The sequence below is a fragment of the Coregonus clupeaformis genome, chromosome 11, assembly GCF_020615455.1.
Source record: "Coregonus clupeaformis isolate EN_2021a chromosome 11, ASM2061545v1, whole genome shotgun sequence".
NCBI classification, from domain to species: domain Eukaryota; kingdom Metazoa; phylum Chordata; class Actinopteri; order Salmoniformes; family Salmonidae; genus Coregonus; species Coregonus clupeaformis.
This window is the reverse complement of record NC_059202.1, coordinates 44,600,691-44,614,803: the sequence shown is the minus strand read 5'-3', so window position 1 is coordinate 44,614,803 and position 14,113 is coordinate 44,600,691. Positions and strand designations below refer to the sequence as shown.

Sequence of the window (14,113 nt, the reverse complement as noted above, 5' to 3'; positions counted from 1 at the left end):
ACGGCGAGTTGAGTTGATGCCAAAGAGCTCCATTTTGGTCTCATCTGACCACAACACTTTCACCCAGTTCTCCTCTGAATCATTCAGATGTTCATTGGCAAACTTCAGACGGGCATGTATATGTGTTTTCTTGAGCAGGGGGACCTTGCGGGCGCTGAAGGATTTCGGGTCCTTCACGGCGTAGTGCGTTACCAATTGTTTTCTTGGTGACTATGGTCCCAGCTGCCTTGAGATCATTGACAAGATCCTCCCGTGTAGTTCTGGGCTGATTCCTCACCGTTCTCATGATCATTGCAACTCCACAAGGTGAGATCTTGCATGGAGCCCCAGGCCGAGGGAGATTGACAGTTCTTTTGTGTTTCTTCCATTTGTGAATAATCGCACCAACTGTTGTCACCTTCTCACCAAGCTGCTTGGCGATGGTCTTGTAGCCCATTCCAGCCTTGTGTAGGTCTACAATCTTGTCCCTGACATCCTTGGAGAGCTCTTTGGTCTTGGCCATGGTGGAGAGTTTGGAATCTGATTGATTGATTGCTTCTGTGGACAGGTGTCTTTTATACAGGTAACAAGATGAGATTAGGAGCACTCCCTTTAAGAGTGTGCTCCTAATCTCAGCTCGTTACCTGTATAAAAGACACCTGGGAGCCACAAATCTTTCTGATTGAGAGGGGGTCAAATACTTATTTCCCTCATTAAAATGCAAATCAATTTATAACATTTTTGACATGCATTTTTCTGGATTTTTTTAATGTTATTCTGTCTCTCACTGTTCAAATAAACCTATCATTAAAATTATAGACTGATAATTTCTTTGTCAGTGGGCAAACTTACAAAATCAGCAGGGGATCAAATACTTTTTTCCCTCACTGTAAAACCGCTCCCCCTCCAATACAGCCACTGATTACCAAAACAAGTCACAAATTGCCCTCACCTTGGTCCTGGTTGATGTGTCAACAACTATCTGCAAGTTATGAGCAGTCAGCAGTTCACACACCAAGTAGGCCACTGGGAAGACAGGCAGCACTTAAAGTAGATGGCCCTAGCTAGCAAAAAGACAGTACTAGACCACAACAGATAAAGACAAAAATTATACTTAGCACTCCTGGAGATATCAGGAGTCCTCTAGCTATAGAATGAAGCACTTGGAATGTTGGTTTAAAACTTAAATTAATAACTTATTTGTTTTACTTTATATTTTCTCTTCACATTTAACTTCTGTTACATGACCTTGCAACCATCACTTTAAGTTAAGCTACAAAATACCCAATCTGTGGTGAACTCTCCCCATTTTAGGTGCAGCCTTTGAGTTACCACATCTCTATGAATTGTTCCCAATCCCGGCTGCATAGTTTTAAGCTGCGATTGGTGGATGGCTCTGATATGACTGCTTTCACGTCAGATATGTAGTAAAGGATCACATCACTTGTTTCTGGCCACATGATTGAGTTCTTTCACAAAGTTTGTCTCATGCAGTTCACCTCAATTTCATTCCCCACCAGATCAAGGACTTGGCCGACGAAAGGTTGGTCATCATACATCACAATAACAAACTTCCCAACTAAATCCGGTGTTTTTTGTGTGTGCAGGCTGCAGTGTTGCCTTTCAGCTTGTGGTGGTAGGCTCCTCAGATCCTTCTTGATTGAAGTCCCCCTCATTTGGACTGTTGCAGTAACAATGTCTCTCTCTGTGGCTGCAGAAGCAGGACAGCTCTCTGTGACTTATCTTCCCAGGTGTTTGTGAGGCAATCTGATGTCTTTTCATGGTGCCTTTAACCACTTGCAACTGACTCGGTACTGCATCGTCATATCTACACACGTCGACTTCAGATATCCAAAAGTACTTTATGCTTGAGCTTGTGTTCTCCTGTAGTTTGCTGTACATATATTTTGGGGTCTGGATATCTGCTCCCATTTTCACCATGTCATCAGCACTACATTTGACTGCTCCACCGACTTCATCAGGAGCCCCTTACCGTGCCCCTTCTCTGAGAAGTTCCATGTTACTTCTTTGAATCCCCAAAGAAATGGAAGTGTGCTGAATAGCTAAACGTTTATTTTTGTTCCTGTACTGTGTGACAGGACCGCCACTCATGAAGTGAAGAGTAGTTAGAGGGATTTTGCCCCTTCACTTCCTCCAAAATAGGCTCCAGGTGTGCCCACACGGCTCTTTCATCGTGACGAAGGCTATCTGATAATGTAGCGTATGACTGGTACCCCTGAAATGTGTACACCACACTAGTATGTATGGTGGCCTGCTTTCTGCTTCCTCCAAAATGGAAAGCCTGAACCTCTGTGTGCAATTTACATGCATAGTTTTCTGAGAAGTCCATGTGAAGAACTACCTCATTGTCACCGATGTTTTCCTTAAGATTTCGGCACTTCTCAACTTGATAAAGCCAGATGAAATGGTGATTGGTGAGTAGGTTGAGTTTTTGATTCAGGATTCTGTTCAGATCCTGCCATGTGCCTGTCTTTGTTTTTTTCACATATTTTCTTCATTGCTGGTCTTCTCTCTTTCCTATTGCTGCCATGTGGTGTTCACTTCAGGCAGAGCTAGTTCTACCTCACTATAATAACTTTGAAAAGGACTTGTCTCTGAACTTTCTCTTTGTGCTTCGTTACAGTGTCTTTCTTCCCAGGCAGAAGTCTGCTATTTTCATCCCTACACAGGAATTGAGTGACCTTTGCCTTCTTCTCTGTTGCCAGTTTCTTTCTCCCTCTTGCTTGTATTTCTCACTCAGCGTTCTCTTTTTCCATTCTTTGCATATTCTCTCATTTTCTCACATTTTCTTTTTGACAGTGCAAGTTTGGTATTTGGTATTTTATTAGTTGCATTTTAAGTCTGATCATTTGTTGCTTCAACTGTGCCTTTTCTTTACCCAACTGCGTGCATCACCTGGATATCTTCTCTACATCACATTTCTCTGGGGTTGATGAAGCAAGTGGTTGTTCCTACTCTGTTGGTGGCTTCCCAGGTGGGTGCTGTGAAGGTGGTTGGCTTTGCTGTGGAGTTGAGGGCTGAGTTGAGGGCTGAGGTGGGTGCTGCTATTGAACTTGTAGATTGCCCAGGGTGCTCCTCAAGATGGTCACCATCCATGGACACTGGAGTGATGTTCATCACAGCATGCATCTGCCTAAATTTTTCTTCCGACTCCTCTGGTTTTTCCTCCATTTATCCCTTCTCTTTTCAGCTGCAGTGGTCATCATCTCCTTAACTGGGCGATGGTTTATGTGCCCATCCTCCTTACATCTGCGGTAGCTAAACACGAGACGAATATACAGTAATTACAGAAATATAGTGCAGGCTATAGTCAAAATGACTTCCATTACATTAATATTTCCTAAATGCTATTGTAAACCACCTTTTGAGTAGTCGCACACAGCTTAGTCTGACACTCATAGATTCCATTGATTACCTACAAGATCTAGCCCACTGCAAATGCGTGTGAACCTAATTGAACTTAGTCTTAATTCAGGTTTGCTGGTTACTGAACTGCACTTGTCACTTAACTGCATGACCACTATAATAACTTGCTTTCCTGCTCAGATGCCTCTCTTCCCTAACAAGAGGATCTGAGTTCTTCCGGGCCCTGAACCGTGCAGCCCTCTCTTTGTTGGATAGAGGCATCTATAAAGGACAGATATTCCCTCAACATCAAAACTGTACTGATAAAGCATTAATAAAACATTATGATAATAATTAAGTGCTTATGACTTGAATAGGTGACTTCACAAAAACCAAATAATAATGACCATGTTGTCATTACTTTTGTTGTTCACAATGTAATAGATAGACAAAATATACCTTAACACATAAAAATAAATTAATAAATATGTTATCAATAAAACATACACATATACACTACATTCCCTAAAAGCTTAAGAATAGTCGTAAAAACACAAAAACTATATATGTGTCATGCGAAGTAACGAATGACATAATCGTCACTCATTTACATTTACATTTACGTCATTTAGCAGACGCTCTTATCCAGAGCGACTTACAAATAGTCACTCCAAATGACAAAAAACAGTTTTAACTTATTCTACAGGCCAATCCAACTATGAAAACACCATGACCTTGATCTACAGCTTTTTATGTTATCTTTCACATCAACTATGCCACTTTAAAATAAAACATTATAAGTGTTTTTTTAAGAGTTGTACCGTATGACACAGGATTTTGTATCATAGTGCACCAGTGACCAAAAAGGTGAAATTATCAACATTTTAGGAGAGACTTACTGACCTTTCTGCACTGTGTGGGGGTCCTTCTGAATCTTCTTTCTGGTGCAATATCCTGTCATGTGAATATCGCAAAGAAGTATGGTCTGAAATGGCTCCTGAATGTCTGTTATACTGAATTACATTGAATGAAATCCCAATGTAAGGACAAAAGTCTTTCAAGCATAAAAATGTAATAAAGTTTAGGATCCTCACAATTATTTTAATTTATCAATACAGATACCCTCACAATTATGCCAGAGGAGTTTATTTGATTTGTATTGTTTTTTTTACATATTGATTTTCGTTGTGGAGAGTTCTATAGCTCCCTAAATTCCCATTATTCATAATGAATACTCTTATAAGCCGATAAATAGGGGAAAGTTAAGTCTTATAATGCAGTGCTTATAAAAATGCAGTGCTTATAAAAATGCATATTCTTATAAAAATGTATATTTTTATAATATTGTAAATATGCTTTGGACACGTCACGTCATTGACCCAGGGCCCTATAAAATCAGTCTTATGTTTTGGTCAATTCCATTTTCCAGGTTTCCGTTTTCTTATTTTTTTCAGGTTTTCACTCTCAAAATCACACTTTCTTTAATAGAAAAACTACAAAAATTGGATGTTCTAAGTCCTCAACAATGCTTAAATCACATCAGGAGACCACTTGAGGTCTGGGAACAACCCCCCCCCCAAAACTGTACAATGTGCAGTGTAGGCTACATGTGATGACAGAGTTTGCTAAACAAATGCTCCGCGATTGGTACAAATCATCATGATATCATTCTGCTAGGTAGGCCTACTTTGCAGTCAACATTTAATTGGGAAGGTTTTTGGGGGAAAGCCTTTAGAAATGTTCATTCAAACAGTGCATGATAACTGAATTGCGCATCACAAAGATTCAACCAAGACTTCGGACCAAACTTTTTGAATACTTGGTCTACATACCCATTGTTGCATACTCATTGCTGTTTGAATAAATATTGATAATAAAAAAATAAGCTAATTGTGAACCAAAAACTAACATGACCCGCTACAAAACAATTTCACTGCCACCCTAGCGACCAATAAAAAATGGGTGTCGCACTGCCAAGTCAAAGGGTCACAAATGTGAGTGTTTTGGTTGCAGTTTTGAGACCTACATCCAAGCTCTGGCCGACTGATTCTTAGAAAGGCTTATATTCCAGGAGTTTCTACTGAACCGCAGAGGAGTGAAACAGAGCATACCACCACACATCCTCTCTAGACACACAATGCCTAGATAGTGGAACAATAATCATCACAGCAGTGGGAGACACACAAACACACACACACACCTGGAGGCCTCCACATGGCAGGCAGTGACCTCAGCTCTCATCTTGAGTGTGTGGACCTGCTGTGTAAAGGTGAGTCACTGAGGCTGCATTGACTAGGTATCACTGTCTACTCTCTCTCTGAGCTCAGCTCACTTTGTACAGAGGAGCAAACTGAAAAGGAAGGAATAATGCAGCAACTCTTGAAGGACAACGGAAGTGTTTAGTTTTAAACTCACAGAGGAAACATTTTTGAAGTGAACTTTATTTGTCCTTGAAGAGTTGCTGAATTTCCTCTTCATTTTCAGTCCGACTCAGCTCATGGCTGGTTCTACTAAGGAACACACAAAGAGAGAGAGTGAAAGCTGCCAGCCACTGACAAGCACCAGCCCATAGTACTGTATGGTGCATTAGTCCACTGATAGAGCCTGGGTCAATGGATTCCTCAGGAGGGTTGTACGTCAGCCTTACCATTATATCACCCTGACAGTGACTCAATACCTCCTTAGAACCAATGAACAAAACATCTAGGCCCTCCCTACAGATCTGTGTCACCTAAATAAAGGCCATTCCCAAGTGAGTGTAATTTCAATAGAATTCAGGTCACTCTAGAAACCGTCCAGTCAATGTGTTCAACAGTTACACCCAGAGTCAGCCAGTCAGAGGAGAAGTTCACAGGTAAACAAAACAACAGCTCCTGAATGTAAACTAAAAGGCTAAGACATTGGACCTGATGATTAGCCAAAACATCTACTTTAAAAACAGCAAATCGTGTCATGCAGCGTTAATCCTTTCGGGAAAGCTCTGCACATGTACAGTACAACTCCGCCACACTTCACTTTGTGTTGCATTCTACAGTAATGTATGACCTTGGTTTTACCCTGCTGAGATTCCTAAGGGCATGAATGATCAGATATACAATAGACCGAGGATGGATTAGCTGGGTCACAGAAAGTTCTGTTTTAGAACAAAAACTGACTGTCCTATAAGGTTGTCATACAGGCCTGCATTTGTTTCTTTGATACTTAACTCCAGACAAGCCATATTATTTCAGCTCACTCTGTAACTCCTGATCTTATTATCAATGGCGTAGGCTACTCAAAATGCCAATAACATAGCAATAAGAAATAGCAATCTTTGTGCAAAACAGATCATACAAAACTGATTTTGGCATTTATATAGGAAAAATAATAAAATGAAGGAACAAATAAACACACACACACAATCGACTATGTTGAAGGCAAGTAAATGTGTTACACTACACACAAATAAATCTGACATTATGCCAAGATCTTACCACGAGCTATCTCTTTGATGAGGACCTGCACTTCAATAAGCAAGCTTCGTAGGGCTGGTTTCATTTTATCAAATTAAACATAGCATCAGACAGCTAGCTGGTCCTGTGTAGCAATAGCACCAATGTTCGCCTTCCTCCCGAGTCCTAGCTCCAAATTGGGAAGTGAAGTATCGACAGCGCTATCAGACACTGGAAGAGAATGCGCTCTTGCCGCTTATGTTAGGCTACCCTATGCCTCCCATTAATTCGTTCCCTCCCAACCCGCCAAGACACTACCCACAGCAGGATCCCGCCAACTCCAACCTCTTTCCTCAAAGAGCAAAACAACACACGTTGGCTATGACATTTGCACATTCTGTCGGATGAAAGGACCACGTCATGAGTCTCAGCTGCCTGGTTGACAGCTCTCTCCTCTCGAGGCGTGGCTCGGAACTCTGTGGAGTTACTCATGTGACATACCCAGACACCAAGTCCCACGGTGTATCGTGGTACTGCAATATTGTCACACCTCTGCTATCTTTGGTTCGGAGTAAACTTTCCACGTCTTCTCGTTGTCTCTCATGGTGGTCGTTTCAGCTAGCCTCAGCCCGAGTACATTAACTAGCTAGTTAGCTAGCTAGGACTTCAACCCCCCCATGTAACGTTAGCCGTTCAACAAAGTTCCGTGACATGCATACTGCTTTATTCGAACAAACTAATATAGTCAAAGCATGTTGTAAAATTCTAAAAAGGTCATACATTCCTTTATACGAGAAACAGATATCTTCGCCCACTTGGCTAGGAACCGTGCCGCGTTCAAGTACTAGTTAGAGCTAAGAAACTTTGATATTTCCGACTTGCTAACTGGTTGTAGTTAATCACGTGCCGCGTTCAAATAATTAGTTAATCGGATATTTCCGACTTTCCTAGTTCCGACTACCACATGAACGCGACATAACAAGCCACAAATCCCAGGAAGTAAATCCACACTCCCCAGCTCTACGTCACCGTTAGATCACATAGTTTCTAAACCCAGAGGCACAACATCGCGAGACTTCCGGGAACGCTTGCGAAACAGACCAGTCCGGGGTTTGAGAAGTCGAGTGAACAATTATTCCTTAGTTGTTAATTTTCTCGAATCTAAAAAGGCACAACCTAGATTCCAGCCAATGACTTAAGTAGTTGAACATGTTATTACTCCAACCTCGTGAAAGTGACAAACTGACTTTTATAGGAGCACATGCGCAGTTCTTCGCGAGATGACCATTAGACCCGATGACGTTTTCTATGCAATAGTTTAGCTAGACAACGTCGCCATGACAATTGAGCGTGCGTTCGTAAATTAATTTAGGATATCTACTCCGATTTTAGAGCACTCTCGTTTGAGTGTGCCAGAGCGCAGAATAACTGATGAATTGACGAATGCGCAACACCTGTTGAATATGACAGGTGGCAGTAAAGGTTGGCAAAAAATGGAATTAAATTCGTGCTAGCAGCAATTACGGTCACTACCGCCCTCTGCTAGGGCGAGTAAAATGGTCAGAGTGAGGTGTTCTCTCGTTTCTGTCTGGAAGTAGCTAGCAAGCTACGCTAGCCAACTTTAGCCAGTTAGCTTGGGCGCTTGACTGCCGTTGTGAGGTCAGAACGCTCGGATCAACCCCACTCCTCAGCCAGAGCGTCCAGTGTGCGCTCTGAACGCTCCTGCAGTGAAACGCTCTGAATTTATGAACAGACAATCTGACAACGTTCTGAATTTACGGATGCCCAGAACGCAGTCTGAGCGCACTCTGGCACTCCAGACTGAATTTACGAACACACCCATAATGTACTGTCTTTGGTTAGATCACAACCTCTCTCACGCCACCACATTTACAAACTGTCTACGAGGGCCATCTACCGGACTCATACCGTGCATGCATGAATAATGGTTTCCATGCAATGTTGTACTGTAGAGGGTGCAAAAGAGCGATCATTTTCATTCTGACCCGCTTCCAGTGGCTCTGCTGTTAACACGGTCCAAAGTTATCCCGGAATAAGGACAGCACGCATGTGCCATCAACCCGGATGTAGAATTTGTACGATTCTCTTCCCCTCATTTTTTTTATATAGGCTATTGTTCCTAACTGTGTCAAAAATAGAATATGGTAGTCATTCTATGGCAGGCTTGAACGGGTCTAGACCGGGCTAGACAGGTGTGTCCTGTGAACTGTGACAGCTGATAGCAGTGGTAGCCATGCCTACTGAAGTGACAGCGAACTGAAGAATGGCAGCATACTGTAACCAGAACAAACCTTTGTGTTAATGCTGTAGCCTCCCATTTTGATATTACTTTAGTTGAATGCTTCATAGTATGATTTGAACTATTTTAGCCTACTGATTATTTATTAGCTTATTTCGTTAGGCCTAAATATAGGCCTATGCTAGCAGGCTTATTAGCCTACATTAGCCAAACTAAGGCTAATGATTGGTTATTTGATAAAATAAATAATAATAAACAGGGTTGTTTTTGTTTTTATTTCCATAGATAAGATAACTCGGAGGACCTGTCATCTGTCAAAGCGCCGTCTAGAATGGACTTCCACAGAAGAAAGTATGAGCGGGGCAGCAACTGGTCTGACCCAGAGATGGCAGAACTCCTCCAGCAATGGTCAGACGAGTCGGTCCAACTCGAGCTGGAGAGTTTCCTGTGTTCAACCGAATAACGGACATCCTGCGAGAAAAAGGCATCTATCGCACCGGCGACCAGTGCAGGGAGAATATCAAAAAGATGAAACTGGTGTACCGCCACATCAATGACAACCACAGGATGATGTAATGGACCGGGTCTTAACGAACCACCCGGCCATAGACTACTTCTCTTTGGGCAGTGCTGTTATAGCCCACTAGGTCCTCCAGAGCTCCCCTAGTGGTGCAGACGCAAACCTCCATGGTCTGCCAGGTGGTGCCTTTGGTTCCGCTGCTTCGGGCGGGTTCTTGTTTGGTCATCCGCCCAGGCCGGGGGAGCTGCTGGAGATCAATTGCGAGGATGCAGAGTCCGAGAATGGACTGCTGAACTCCGATGCTGCGTCCCCAGAACTGCTGTATCATATCGGGTTTGGAGATGAGCATGACACCAATGGGAAGTCTGCCGGACTGGATCAAGAAGGCCCGGTCGAGATGGTGTGAGGAGAGCACATGGCAAGCATGCAACAGTCTCTTTCAGGTTGGCTAAAAAAGCAGATGAGGTTGATTGGCCTAATCTCCTGTATTATTTTGCATGGATATTCATTCAGAAATTTTATCAAAAGTTAGGGTAGATGCAACTTTTATTTTTAGCCCCAACACTTAGCCTAGTAAGCTGTATTATTGCACAATTCGATGGCGCAGTTTCAAGGCTGTACGAACTGGTCTTTGTTATTGTATAAACACACCACATGATTACACACATTTTTTTGTACTTTTTTTCTTAGGGGGTAGATCAGCTTTAATATTGCAGATAGATTGTAGCTACCATAAATTTAATTGTCTGCATAATTTCCAATCATCCATATATTTTTTGGGTAAATAGATATATTTTTGTAAATATCTACAGTGCATTCGGAAAGTATTCAGACCCCTTCACTTTTTCCACATTTTGTTACATTAGAGCCTTATTCTAAAATTGATTAAATTGCTTTTTTCCCACATCAATCTACACACAATGCCCCATAATGACAAAGCAAAAACAGGTTTCTAGAAATGTTTGCTAAGGTATTAAAAATAAAAAACGGAAATATCACATTTACGTAAGTATTGAGACCCTTTACTCAGTACTTTGTTGAAGCACCTTTGGCAGCGATTACAGCCCAAATCTTCTTGGGTATGACGCTACAAGCTTGGCACACCTGTATTTGGGGAGTTTCTCCCATTCTTCTCCTCAGATCCTCTCAAGCTCTGTCAGGTTGGATGGGGAGCATCGCTGCACAGCTATTTTCAGGTCTCTCCAGAGATGTTCGATCGGGTTCAAGTCCAGGCTCTGGCTGGGCCACTCAAGGACATTCAGAGACTTGTCCCAAAGCCACTCCTGCGTTGTCTTGACTGTGTGCTTAGGGTCATTGTCCTGTTGGAAGGTGAACCTTCACCCCAGTCGGAGGTCCTGAGCGCTCTGGAGCAGGTTTTCATCAAGGATCTCTCTGTACTTTGCTTCGTTCACCTTTCCCTCGATCCTGACTAGTCTCCCAGTCCTTGCCCCTGAAAAACATCCCCACATCATTAACCCCCACATCTGAATGATCTCTTGTATTTATCTCAACTTGCACATTAGTTCCCCTTGCTTCCAGCCTAGCATTTAGTTTGGTACAGTGGGGGTTAATATAAGCCTTGCTGTCTACCTGTCCAACCTCTGAAACAATGTTCCAGCCTGCATAGCAACCATTTGTTTAGAAAGGACCAGTCCTTTTGCATAGCAACTATGCAAAAATAATTAAGGACTTGATCATGGCTGTACCAACATGACCAAAATAACTAACAACCCGATTTTTTGTCCGGACTACATCTTCTGGTGGAAGAATGAAATTGTATGAATTGACTTGTAAAAATAACGTTTTAATTAACATATGTAAGTGTATAAATAAGGCACATGAGGCTATTGTGTCCTGCCGAACAACGCCATTTACCCGTGACTGTATTCATGATACAGCACTGCCTCGTGTTGCTCAGTTGGTAGAGCTTTGCGCTTGCAACGCCAGGTTTGTGGGTTCGATTCCCACAGGGGGCCAGTATGAAAATGTATGCACTCACTAAACTGTAAGTCTGCTAAATGACTAAAATGTAAATGCCTCTTGTGCCTTATTGCTTAAATAATCACCACGTGTAATACGGTTTGGGAAACCACAGAATTTCTACTTTCATATCACCCCAAAATTATTTCACAAATACAAAAGATACACTTACTGTGCGCCATTCTAACACAGATTCCCACGTATGTGTTTTGCATTGCACTTCCTGAGCTAATGGAAACTCAGGAGGGAACAAAAAATAACAGTCGGCTCGAAGCTGTGTTACACAAAACACCTCAGTGGAAATCTGTGGTAAACCAGCTAACAGTAACTGCAGAGCTGCCAACTCTCACGCATTTTACCCTCTTCTCGCGGCACACCTCTTACATCTCACGCATTGAAAAGTACTGGTTTTATTTTTCTAATTCATGTTGTGCTCCAAATCTTTTTGAAATTGGAACATATGCGCCTGCAATTTAACATCACGAGCAGAACCTCTATCACTGTCCTGACTTGCCACACAACTGTGAACGCGGCACATTGAAGCATTCTCATTGGTCTAGTTATGCAAGGGGTCAAGGGGATTGGAAGTATGTTTTAAAGAAACGCCCCTCAAGATTAGAGCGTAGAGATGGAGATATATAACGTTATAAAACTGTAAACATGTAGCATGGTAGCGCTGTTTAATGTACAATTTTGTCAACATAATTAGGTTGCTTTTACTCCCGTCCCTATTGCAGAATGCAGTTTTTTTGCAGTCTTTTGACAGCATGTACTCGTTTGGTGATTGGCATTTAGGCTGTGACAACGAAAAGGCAGCAGACAGACCTACAGTATGTTTTAGCAGGAAAGTTTGGTAGGGTGACGGGATTTCTATCTATGAAAATAATTTTGTCAAACAGATTGTGAACCCAAAAGTGTAAATTGGATTTTAGATGGGGGATAACACACACAAAAAAATGTGGTTAGGGCATAGGGGCAGATTTATGTCACCTTGTCTTCAAGAGATTGTATTATCTATTTAGTCTGATCAGGTGGAACAATTCGCATTCTTAACAATGGGCTAAAATATAGGGTAATTACTGTTGTTGTCAGCAAGAACACTACTGTTATCAGCCACACATATTATATTATACCAGTTCTTCCCAATTTTGACAGTGTAATCACATATTTGAAATCTCATATGCCTACTTGTGTCTTTGAAAATGAATTATGAGGCTATGTATTTTTGCAGCCATTCATGGACAGTTTTGAATAAGTCATACAAATAAGCGTTGGATAATAAATGCTCCAGGAATCAAATATAATATGACATTTTAGTATTGTGCACATTCTAGGCAACTCATAAACGCATAATATTTTGTCTTTGTAGAGTAAGATGATGGATAGGATCTTCAACTAGTAGGTATAAACCACCTGAATATTGATATTCATTAGATTTTTCTTGAAGGTTTGGTGATTTTGAGAAATTAATTGTTATAACAAGTACATTTTCAAACACCCAGCACTTAGGAAACATAGATCAGGGGTGGCCAACCCTCCTGGAGAGCAAGCAGGATTTTCTTCCAGCCCTTAAAGATATCGTTCACTCAAGTTACAAAATGTTTGTGTCCTTACCTTGACAGCAGTCTATGGACAAGGAGACTGCAATCTATGATGTGGTTACCCACTGCCATCAACCATAAATATGTCCTGTGCAGAGTCTTGGTGTAGTGGAAACACTCCCTGGCACATGTCACGTGCAACTTTCCACCTGAGAACCACTGTTTCTTAGCATTTGCCTGTCTCCCTATCTCATTTAATTACTGTCTAAATAAAGTGTCAAACCACCTAAGAAATATTTAGTAAAAAATATTAGCGTACTTTAAGTTTCCTCCCCCAAATATTGCAAAGTAACAAAGTCGTCCAATTTTGAGTGTTCATTTTAATGTTCAAAGCATCCTGAATACACCTGACCTGTGTGTTTTTTAAATAAAAATGTATCCACCCAGGTCATAGGCCTAAGCCATGTCAAAATGCATAGAATTGCAGGAAATTAGTAAGATCCCCCCCCTCTAGGGGGTTGTGCTAGGAGGCAATGAAATTCACATAGCAAATCTCACTCCAAGCTTTCATCAAAAGTTGGCAGCCCTGTAACTGTATCTTTTATATTTGTAAAGTTATTGTTGGTTGATAATGACGTTGAATGTTCAAGGTTTCCAAAACAATATCGCAATCAAGGCTACATTTATTTATACATAGAGCGTTTCACACTTGACCAAATCACCTCAGCTAATCAAAAGGGGACATGGTATTACTCCAATGTAGCATTGGAGTCATGAGAAAGGCTAACCTAACCTATTACCTGACCCATCATTTTATGTATTACCGTACTGCCCCTCAGTTGCCCGTAAAGTGACATCCCAACAAACACCCCAAAAACACTAAACAACCCAAATGGCTCTCTGCTGGCCACACTGAGTGGTGCAAAGACCCCTGGCCACAGTGTGTAGCTGTCACGCCGTGGCAACTCCATCAGACACCACCAGGGTTTTCTACAGGAGGGCTACACCCAGTACCACACTGACAAATACCACGATA

At 41.8% G+C, this 14,113-nt stretch overlaps 1 protein-coding gene across 2 annotated transcripts in view; it reads right to left on the bottom strand.

The window, feature by feature from the left end:
* LOC121577037 (furin) overlaps nt 1-7,774 on the bottom strand; it is a 199,419-nt gene extending 191,645 nt beyond the window's left edge. For both annotated transcript variants that reach the window (XM_041890736.2, XM_041890737.2), the window contains exon 1: nt 6,819-7,774. The gene's annotated coding sequence lies outside the window, so the exon portion shown is untranslated. The remainder of the gene's footprint in view (nt 1-6,818) is intronic.
* Between the last annotated feature and the right edge of the window lie 6,339 nt (nt 7,775-14,113).